Source organism: Anastrepha obliqua, unplaced genomic scaffold, assembly GCF_027943255.1.
Source record: "Anastrepha obliqua isolate idAnaObli1 unplaced genomic scaffold, idAnaObli1_1.0 ptg000005lb, whole genome shotgun sequence".
Lineage (NCBI taxonomy): Eukaryota > Metazoa > Arthropoda > Insecta > Diptera > Tephritidae > Anastrepha > Anastrepha obliqua.
The window spans coordinates 1,434,461-1,445,568 of record NW_026562177.1 but is presented as its reverse complement, the minus strand read 5'-3'; the positions used below and the strand labels follow the sequence as shown (position 1 = coordinate 1,445,568).

The window sequence follows — 11,108 nt, the reverse complement described above, 5'->3', positions numbered from 1 at the left end:
AAGAACTCCCAATTGAGTGCATTACTTAAAGTCTACATTGTAAATCTTTGTGGTTGACCAGTAGGTATACACATTTTAAGTCTGTGTGGGACGTCATACGCATAGCCTAGCTTTTTTCAGAGTTTACTTACCTAAAAATTTGTTTAAAATTTGTTATTTTCCACTATGTGAAAACCGAAATAGCGAAAACTCGACCATGTGCTAGGTATTTCTAGAGTGACCAATATTTCAAAACATACGAATATACAGGATCCAACACTCTAAGTGTAACCTTTAAAGGCCATAAATTTAGTTTTTTTTCAAATGAAAGTAAAAAATGTGTGAAAATAATACAAAATTAAGAATCAATTTACTTATGCTCGATATGACCACGTTTTGCCTTGACTACGGCCTCGAAACGGTCCAGAAACGAATCGCAAGCTACCCGAATGTGACTTGTAGGTATTTTGGCCCACCCGCGGATAATGGCTTCTTTCAGTGCCTCGAGACTGGTGAATCGTTTAGCTTGGACCTTGCTCTCCAAAATGGCACAAAGATCCATCAGAGAGAGAGCCATTGTGTGGACTTTATGAAGTTCGTAACGTTGTTTTTCTGCCATTCTTGGTTCACTCGAGCTTTGCGAGGCGGTGCTGAGTCCTGATGAAACGTCCATGGTCTGCCACTGAAATGTTTGTCTGCCCACGGCTTCAAAGTAACCTCCAGAATGGTTGGTTGGTTGGTTAGTGTGGTGATTCATCCAGAATCCAACTAGCGCTTCCGCACCATTTTGTTGCCACATCCTCGTTACCAAATTGTTTAACAGTTATTTGCAGCAGGACTATATCCAGTCTGTGCGGTTTAGGAACCTTATTAGGTTGTTGACGTCTAAGCCAGACAGTTGCTCGAGACTCTCGAACAGCCATTTGCCCAGGGTTAACATTCTGTCCTTCCATAGGGCAGAGCATTCACAGAGGCAATGGAAGATTGTTTCTTTTTTCTCCGGTTGTTTACAACTATGACAGTATATGTTGTGAGGGATGCCCATTTTGACTGCTTGTTCTCCCACAGACCAAAAGCCAGTTATGACTGCCGTTAGTCTCCAGGCAAATCGTCGTTTCATGTTTATTAATGTCGACGATTGCTTGAGGTTGTAGGTGGGCCATAACGTTCTGCTGATTTTGCATTTCGTCTGGTCTCTCCATCTACAATCTGCAATTCGAAGATATTTTAGGGAAATTTCATTCTTGACCGCACCTAGTGGAGTGAATACTGGTACTGCAAGAGCGCTATTCATGACAGATCCCCCTCTTGCCAGTTCATAAGCTTTTTCGTTACCTTCTATGTTCCGGTGTCCCGGAACCCAAATTAAGGTTACTCCATGGTTTTCACTCAAGTTGGTGAGGCTATTCCTACTTTGCTCCACCATTTTAGAGGTTGTTATAGTCGCGTCCAGCGCCTGGATTGCGGCTTGGATATCCGAAAGAATAGCGATATTGCCCTTAAAAGAGAAATCCGCGATTAGTAACCTACATTATTCCCCAATTGCTAGTACTTCCGCTTGGAAGACGCTGCTGGTATTAGGGAGACGCACAGATTTTTCAATTCCAAGTCTATGAGAATGTATACCAGCTCCAACACCACAATCCATTTTACTGCCATCTGTATAGACTGTGGTATCGAAGTTGTTTAGAGAGAATCCCTTATTCCATTCTTTTTTAGATGGAAAGAGTGTGGCAGAATACTTTCCTGATAATATTTCGCATTTACCTTGACGTGAGGCTCGACGAAAACGATTGGAGAGCGCCCATCTGCAGCTGTCTAAACCATCACCTGTGGCGGGTGGTGGCTCCTGGTGGCCAATCGATGACTCAAATTCTCGTATGGACGGTTAGTCAAATAAACCCGTATCGTTTTGGGAGTTTGCGAATTGCTCACATTGCTCGAATTGAAAACACATTGCTCGGATATTGACCGGTTTCGGCCAAGCATAGCAACTCCTTCGCTCTCTCAAGTCTGCCTTGTTGCTGCTTTGGTGTGCGATCATGCACCATTTGGATCTAGTAAGGTTTGACCTTGACATCATTTTTCAGTATGCGGCGGATGCTACGGTCAGATATTTTCAGTTCTTTCGCCATTTGACTGGCACTTCGTCGGATATTTCGTTCAAGTTGCTTTTCACTTTTCGAACCATTTGACGGGACGTTGCAGTCTTTTGATGACCACCTCCATGCCATTTCGCGATGCTACCAATGTCATTGTAACGAGTAATGGTGCGATAAATAAAAAATTTATTTACTCGAAGGTGGTCGAGCTCACGAACAATCGCTGGTTGTGATTTGCCAGACTAATAAAATGCAATCACACCAGTACGTTTGAAATCCATCACTGATTTTTTTTCCGCGTTTACTCTCGGCAAAATGCTTCCGCGCGCTTGCAAACAGTACTCTTAACTGTCATTTAACGAACTAGCAGATTGCTGATGCTCGGTTGGTAACACTTCGTGTGCCGAATCCCTGTAAGTATACGTATAAAACAGTCTTGGATGTACATTTTGATTGATGTTTATGAAGTCATTGTTAGTACTTTACATCATAATTCGTTCATAGTTTGCATATGTACATATTTTTCTGTTTATTCTCAGTTGCCTGCAAGAAACAGCATTATATGGAACCATTTCAAAAGTGCGGGCACGAAACTTGCTATGTGGAATCACTGCTTAACTCCAACAAGTCGCCATGTGAAATTCCGATTAGTTGAAGAGCCTGACACGATGGCATTCATTCCCTTAGTCACTCAATGTCCTGGTTATAATCTACCTTAAAGAAAAACTTTATCAGAAGTTTTGATTCTGAAAGAATCAGCAATTCAGAGGAAATAATTAGAAGTGAGTTACAAGAGGCGTTTGCGGTGTGTTTAACTAACGGTGACTGGACATCTTGTATCGACATACATATGTCATATTGGTAACCTATATACTTCTATACCTTGCTTCAGGGCAAGGAAAGCGATCTGAGGCAGGCAATCTTTGCTCAAGCCAAGTATGGTGAAAAACGTTTTGTTTTTTTCACAACAAAGTGGAGAAAGCATATAACGAATTACGTGAAATGAAATTCAAGTATTGAAAAATGGGATGTGAAAATAAGTTTTTTTAAATATGTATTTATGCATTACCATTTTTAAATAATAAATAAAATTTAATAAACATTCTTGGTGAAATTTTGTAATTATTAAGCAATGCCCACCTTTATTTGTATATACATATGACCTTGATCGAAAATTTGCCGGATCAAGTGCCAGGAGACACTCTAAGTCAACTGATTTGAATATATATATTTTTTTTTTCTTTTTTTTTTTGTGTTAGCTTGTTACTCGTATATCTGCGATTAATACCCTTACAAAAATTTAATTGTCATTGATTGGCATATGTTGGAGGCGACACGTCTGCTTATGAATACGACACGCAATTCCGACATCAGGCGAGTGAGTGGAGAGCTCCGGTTCACTCCAAACAAAGAGCGTCGTTTTAAGTCAAAGAAGAACGGTATTGTACACAAGGAATTTTAGCCGCAAGGTGAGACAGATAATATGGACTTTTACTTCGGCGTTGTGAGACGTTTGCCTGAGGGGTTAAGGGTAGTCAGAGGCCAGAAAAATGATGATTTTCAATAATTTCTTTTTTTTTCAAGTCAATTGTTTTATTTAAAAAAAATAATGCTTTGACTTGACTTTAGCGAAATGAAAAAAAAAATTAATAATTGCAAAGCTTATCGCGGTTTGTGTGGAGCCCGTTTCTCCAGAAGTCCCTTGTGATGATCATCACAAGTCCTTGGGGATTCATCTAAAATCAATCGGACAAGAGAAATTAGCTTTATTAATAGATAATCTTGTGCTTAATCGAAGCTTTTTTTTCAAAATTAACAATATGGCGGCCTCAGGAAATGTTTTTCAGATTTTCGAGAAAATACCGACAATTAATTGTTTAAAAAAAATTGAAATTTTCGAAAAAAAATCCTTCCATAAGGCATGAGATCTTCTTCTTCTTAATTGGCGCGATAACCGCTTACGCGATTTTGGCCGAGCTTAATAAAGCGCGCCAGCCGTTTCTTTCTCGTGCTAACCGGCGCCAATTGGACACACCAAGTGAAGCCAAGTCCTTCTCCACCTGATCTTTCCAACGCAGAGGAGGCCGCCCTCTTCCTCTGCTACCACCAGCTGGTACCGCATCGAATACTTTCAAAGCCGGAGCGTTTGTATCCATTCGGACGACATGACCCAGCCAACGTAGCCGCTGGATCTTTATTCGCTGCGCTATGCCTATGTCGTCGTAAAGCTCATACAGCTCATCGTTCCATCGTCTGCGATATTCGCCGTTGCCAACGTGCAAAGGTCCAAAAATCTTACGCAGAATCTTTCTCTCGAACACTCCAAGCGTCGCCTCATCGGATGTTGTCATCGTCCAAGCTTCTGCGCCATACGTCAGGACGGGCATGATGAGAGTCTTGTAGAGTGTTAGTTTTGTTCGTCGAGAGAGGACTTTACTGCTCAGTTGCCTACTTAGTCCAAAGTAGCACTTGTTGGCAAGAGAGATTCTACGTTGGATTTCAAGGCTGACATTGTTATCGGTGTTAATGCTGGTTCCTAAATAAACGAAGTCTTTTACAACCTCAAAATTATAACTGTCTACAGTGACGTGGGTGCCGATACGCGAGTGCGCCGACTGTTTGTTTGAAGACAGGAGGTACTTCGTTTTGTCCTCGTTCACCACCAGACCCATTCGCTTTGCCTCTTTATCCAGTTTGGAGAAGGCAGAACTAACAGCGCGGTTGTTAAGGCCGATGATATCGATATCATCGGCATACGCCAACAATTGTACGCTCTTATAAAATATTGTGCCTGAGCGATTAAGTTCTGCGGCTCGTACGATGCTCTCCAACATCAGGTTAAAGAAGTCACACGACAGTGAGTCACCCTGTCTGAAACCTCGTTTGGTATCAAACGGCTCGGAGAGGTCCTTCCCAATTCTGACGGCGCTGCTGGTGTTGAGCAACGTCATCTTACATAGCCGTATTAGTTTTGCGGGGATACCAAATTCAGACATAGCGGCATACAGGTAACTCCTTTCTGTACTGTCGAATGCAGCTTTGAAGTCGACGAAAAGATGGTGTGTGTCGATTCTCCTTTCGTGGGTCTTTTCCAAGATTTGGCGTATTGAGAATATTTGGTCGATGGTAGACTTTCCAGGTCTGAAGCCACACTGATAAGGTCCAATCAGTTGGTTGACGGTGGGCTTCAGCCTTTCACACAATACGCTCGCTAGAACCTTATAGGCGATATTTAGAAGACTAATCCCGCGGTAATTGGCACAAATTGCAGGATCGCCCTTCTTATGGATTGGGCAGAGCACACTTAAATTCCAATCGGCAGGCATGCTTTCATCCGACCATATTTTGCATAGGAGCTGATGCATGCACCTTACCAGCTCCTCGCCGCCATGTTTGAATAGCTCAGCCGGGAGTCCGTCGGCGCCCGCGGCTTTGTTGTTCTTTAGGCGCGTTATCGCTATTCTCACCTCGTCATGATCGGGTAACGGAACTACAATTCCGTCGTCATCGATTGGGGTATCGGGATCTTCACATTCTCTATGACATGCGCAGCTATCACCGTTTAACAGGTTCGAGAAGTGTTCCCTCCATAACTTTAGATTGCTCTGTACGTCAGTCACCAGATCGCCGTCTTTGTTCTTACAGGAAAACGCCCCGGTCTTAAAACCTTCTGTAAGCCGCCGAACTTTCTGGTAGAATTTTCGGGCGTTGTTCCTATTGGCCAGCATCTCAAGCTCCTCGCACTCACGTATTTCGGCCTCTCGTTTCTTCTGTCGAATAATACGTCTCTCTTCCTTTTTCAGCTCTCTGTAGCGATCCCACATGGCTCGCGTTGCGCCCGATCGCAGCGTGGCTCTATAGGCGGCATCTTTTCTTTCTGCGGCAGCATGACACTCCTCGTCGTACCAATTGTTTTTTCGGGCTCGCCGGAATCCGATTTCTTCTTCGGCGGCGGTACGTAGGGAACGAGAAATGTTGCTCCATTGCTCGCGTATGCCGATTTGTTGGGCAGTGCTTTCGGAGAGCAGGAGTGAGAGTCGAGTGGCGAATCTTCTGGCTGTCTGTTGTGATTGCAGCTTTTCGATGTCGAACATTCTTTGCGTAGGTAGATGTACGTTTTTTGCTGCACAGAGGCGTGTGCGCAGTTTGGCTGCAACAAGGTAATGATCCGAGTCGATATTGGGTCCTCGGATCGTACGTACATCTAATACACTAGAAGCGTGTCTTCCATCTATCACAACATGATCGATCTGGTTTCGCGTTTTTCGATCAGGAGACAGCCAGGTAGCTTGGTGTATTTTCTTATGCTGGAATCTGGTGCTGCAGACTACCATGTTTCGGGCCCCGGCGAAGTCGATCAGCCTCTGTCCGTTACCGGATGTTTCGTTGTGCAGGCTGAATTTTCCGACTGTGGGACCAAAAATTCCCTCCTTGCCCACCCTGGCGTTGAAGTCGCCAAGCACGATTTTTATGTCGTGGCGGGGGCAGCGCTCATAGGAACGTTCCAGGCGCTCATAGAAGGAATCTTTGGTCGCATCGTCCTTCTCTTCCGTCGGGGCGTGGGCGCAAATTAGCGATATGTTGAAAAATCTGGCTTTGATGCGGATTGTTGCGAGACGCTCGTCCACCGGAGTGAACGACAGTACTTGGCGACGAAGTCTCTCTCCCACAACAAATCCGACACCGAATTTGCGCTCCTTTACATGGCAGCTGTAGTAGACGTCGCAAGGTCCTATGGTTTTCTTTCCTTGCCCCGTCCATCGCATCTCTTGGATGGCAGTGATGTCAGCCTTTACTCTCACGAGGACATCAACCAGCCGGGCAGAGGCACCTTCCCCATTAAGGGACCGGACATTCCAGGTGCATGCCCTCAAATCATATTCCTTATTTCGTTTGCAGGGGTCGTCATCAGTAAAGGCAGTTCTCATCCGAGGCTTTTTTAATCTTTTCATTGGGGGGGATTTTTAAGTGGCGGGTCCCAAACCCAGCGCACAACCAGCTATCCTGGAATGTTTCGCCTTCTCACGTTAGCTCACTCCCGAACGGGTGTTCGGAAGCTAACCAGAGGATACGTGGGCTAATCCCGGACGTTGTGAGCTGCTTGAACCATATGTAGAAGAGTCGTCCTGGCCACTCCCAAGTGAATGGCGATCAGTAACTTTCCCCACTTGCGTGGACTTCTACACATGGAACCATCCTCCATGAGGCATGAGATCTAATCTTTTTCAAAAGCAGTATAAATTTAATTCAAATCTACCAAGCGGTTTTCAAGTTACAGTGATCACCGGTTCAAAAAACTTAGTTTTAAAAAAAACGCATTTAAAGTTTTGCTATCGATTCCGGAGCGCCCGAGCCCCCTTTGTTAATTTTTGAATGACTCGAAAAGTATTTGTCGGATTCACTTAAAATTTCACGCAATATTTTTAAGATATCATACTTTAAGAAAATACTAAAAAAATAATCTAATTTTTTGAAAATTCTAACTACCCCTAACCCCTTGAAGCAATTCGCCAAAAAAGAAATTCTGTTTAAACGAGTCAAAAAAATCACCCCAGAGTGGGCTAGAAAAAATCAAATTAGTGGTTCCAAATAGCGTTCAATTTATAAAAAAAATACCAGTCTAACGGTTAGACTTGATAGAAGTGAAACCTTCCGTAAAACAAACTGAGAGAGAATAAGACGAAAGCAGCATTAGGAGCGGGAAATTATAGGTTCATTATAATATTGCTATAAAGCTCATATTTTATTTTCTTCATTTTATCATTATTCATCCTCAATGTTTTCAATTTCAACAAATGATACGAGTGGCTTATGATAGATAAAATATGATACAAATGCTTTGGTTTCGATGTTGTCAAAAAAAATACCCAAACGGACCGAAGAAACAGACTTACAAATTTCTTCCACTTTCGTCTACTTGTATTCATATAAAAATTTATGTCTCTTCCCACCAAAGCTAAATGTATTAGTATATTTTTTCTTGTATTTATTCAAGGCTGAAATCCCGGCGGTACTGCAATACCGGGCCAACCCGTGGCAGAGGTGGAGAGCAAGCCCTAAAACACTCCGCCCATTTCCAAAAATTAGTTTAACATTTGTTGTCCTCCGATGGAGGATCTATCAGATGTTAAGCCGATAACCACACTACCTAGTCAATACATTTTAAATAATAAACCTAATAAACCTTTTGAGAATTACACGCTCACAAAAAAAAAATTAATGTACGAAATATTTATACCGATTCACTTAAACTGACTTTCAGTATCTAAACCAAAAATAGAAAAGCCAAAAAACTGTTTTCAATAAATAATCAGAAATGTCCTACAATGCAAATTTAAAAAAAAAAAAAATTTTATTTCTTGTGATTCGAACCAAGAATTTTGGATCGGAAGCTCACATTGCTAGCCGCTCGGCTATCGCGCCATACTGTCGGTGCTGGCCTAAAAGTTATTTAGTTCGTCGCTACGTTTATATGTTGTAATTCGCTTCACTTTTTCCCAAATCACTCCCAACGATTCTAAAGAAGTTTTCACTTCAAAAATTAATGTACGAAATATTTATACCGATTCACTTAAACTGACTTTCAGTATCTAAACCAAAAATAGAAAAGCCAAAAAACTGTTTTCAATAAATAATCAGAAATGTCCTACAATGCAAATTTCAAAAAAAAAAAATTCCATTTTCGTCTACATGTATTCATATAAAAATTTATGGCTCTTCCAAGGTGGATTTATTAAGGTGACAGCATTCACCCAGCTGAATTTTTCACCGTAGGTATGGCTTACGTCAAAATGATATGCTTTGTTTGTATGTATTGGTATGTGTACATTCGTATGTTTACATTTGCTTGCTGATTTTGACGTGATGCTTGCACCAAACGCAACAACAAATACATGTAGGGTTTTACTTATATGTGTTTGCTGTCACCTGTAATAAATTCGCCTTGGGCTCTTCCCACCAAAGCTAAATGTATTAGGATATTTTTTCTTGTATTTATTCAAGGCTGAAATCCCGGCGGTACTGCAATACCGGGTCAACCCGTGGCAGAGGCGGAGCAAGCCCCTAAAACACTCCGCGCATTTCCAAAAATTAGTTTAACATTTGTTATCCTCCGATGGAGGATCTATCAGATGTTAAGCTGATAGGAACAGATACCACACTACCTACTTCAATAGATTTTCTAATAAACCTTTTGAGAATTTACACGCTCACAAAAATTAATGTACGAAATATTTATACCGATTCACTTAAACTGACTCAGTATCTAAACCAAAAAACTGTTTTCAATAAATAATCAGAAATGTCCCATGATGCAAAGAATAATGAGATGGCGCCCATCGTGGTCCCGTTACTTTGCGCTCAGCGAATTTGACAACTAGTTACGTGATTTTAGCTCCAGTATGGCCAGATTACCATTTTCGTAACTTGATTTAGCATTTTGTTTTTGTTATTTTTATTATTTTTGTCTCGGAGTTTTAGTTCATTCCACATGACATTTTTCTAGCCTATTCTAATTAAAAGTAATGATTATAATTTTGTAAAGTATACATTTTTTAATAATTATTTAAACAATTCACTCAGTTTTATTTAGCTTTACTTTTTTTTAACATCTGGTGGCATTATCCGCGATTGCCGGTGTTGTTGGTGTTCTTCTGCTTTCGGCAGTCAGATCTCTCTCTCGCTACTGCAGTGTTGCCTAGCTTTGGATATAAAAACGCACTAAATGCCCATTTAAAGAAAATAAAACACGAAATTTTTATTGTGTTACTTAAAGAACTTTGCATGCGTGACAAATTGTCTGTAGAATGTGCGTTTTTTTTAAATAAATGTGTTATGCTTATGTACAATTTAATTTATGAGTTTTTTTTGTTAAGCGAGACTTTTTTATTAAGGGAACGACTTTTTTTGCTATATTTGAAGTTATGTAACTAGATAAGGTACTTTTTTTGTAAGAATGTCAGTATGGTTTCTTTAGTATTTTCTGGTATTTTGTTGCTTATTTTTACTATGAATACACCTCTTGATGCTCTATGTCTCACTAAGGATTGATGACCGGAAGAAACGATTACACCTCTATGGTTTTAATCCGCATTCAGTAAATTCAAACGCCTTTTAAAATGTGTAAAAAGTGTTCAATCTTAAGAAGAGTTGAGAAAGGGACATTTAATATTCTTCCATAACCTTAAAAGGAGCAAAAAATTAAATTCACACTTTCAAAATATCAAATTTTATAAAAACCAACTAATTTTCATTAGCACTAAAATCTTCTCAGAGTGGCCTTTTTTAAACTTCTTTTGTATAATAATACAGTTTTTTTTTAACCTAAAGTTTCGCTAGCCTTAAATTAAAAACAAAAAGAAGCAAACACCAAACTAAAAAATTGTCGCATTTTTGGTATAAAAAAGCACTAAATTTATTGCGAAGAGCAAATGGTTGGCAATACTGCACAACTCAGCAAACGTGACGTCACGTACGCTCTGATGGGCGCAATCTTGTTTCTATCATTCTTGGAAATGTCCTACAATGCAAATTTCAAAAAAAAAATTCCATTTTCGTCTACATGTATTCATATAAAAATTTATGGCTCTTCCCGCCAAAGCTAAATGTATTAGTATATTTTTCCTTGTATTTATTCAAAGCCGAAATCCCGGCGGTACTGCAATACCGGGTCAACCCGTGGCAGAGAAGGAGCACCCTAAAACACTCCGCCCATCTCCAAAAATCAGTTTAACATTTGTTGTCCTCCGATGGAGGATCTATCAGATGTTAAGCTCATAACCACACTACCTAGTCAATACATTTTAAATAATAAACCTAATACAGCTTTTGAGAATTACACGCTCACAAAAATTATTTATATCAACATATAATATAACGCTTCGTAACTAAATAACTTTTAGGCCAGCGACGACAGCATGGCGCGGTAGCCGAGCGACTAGCAATGTGAGCTTCCGATCCAAAATCCTTGGTTCGAATCACAAGAAAAAATAAAAGTTATTTTTATTTAGTTCGTCGCTACTTTTATAT

The 11,108-nt window shown here is 40.6% G+C and overlaps 3 pseudogenes; all 3 read right to left on the bottom strand.

The window, feature by feature from the left end:
- Positions 1 to 8,067: 8,067 nt before the first annotated feature.
- LOC129251161 (U2 spliceosomal RNA) lies at positions 8,068 to 8,252 on the bottom strand (annotated as a pseudogene).
- Positions 8,253 to 9,074: 822 nt separating this feature from the next.
- Positions 9,075 to 9,260, bottom strand: LOC129251159 (U2 spliceosomal RNA; annotated as a pseudogene).
- Positions 9,261 to 10,710: 1,450 nt separating this feature from the next.
- Positions 10,711 to 10,891, bottom strand: LOC129251158 (U2 spliceosomal RNA; annotated as a pseudogene).
- Between the last annotated feature and the right edge of the window lie 217 nt (positions 10,892 to 11,108).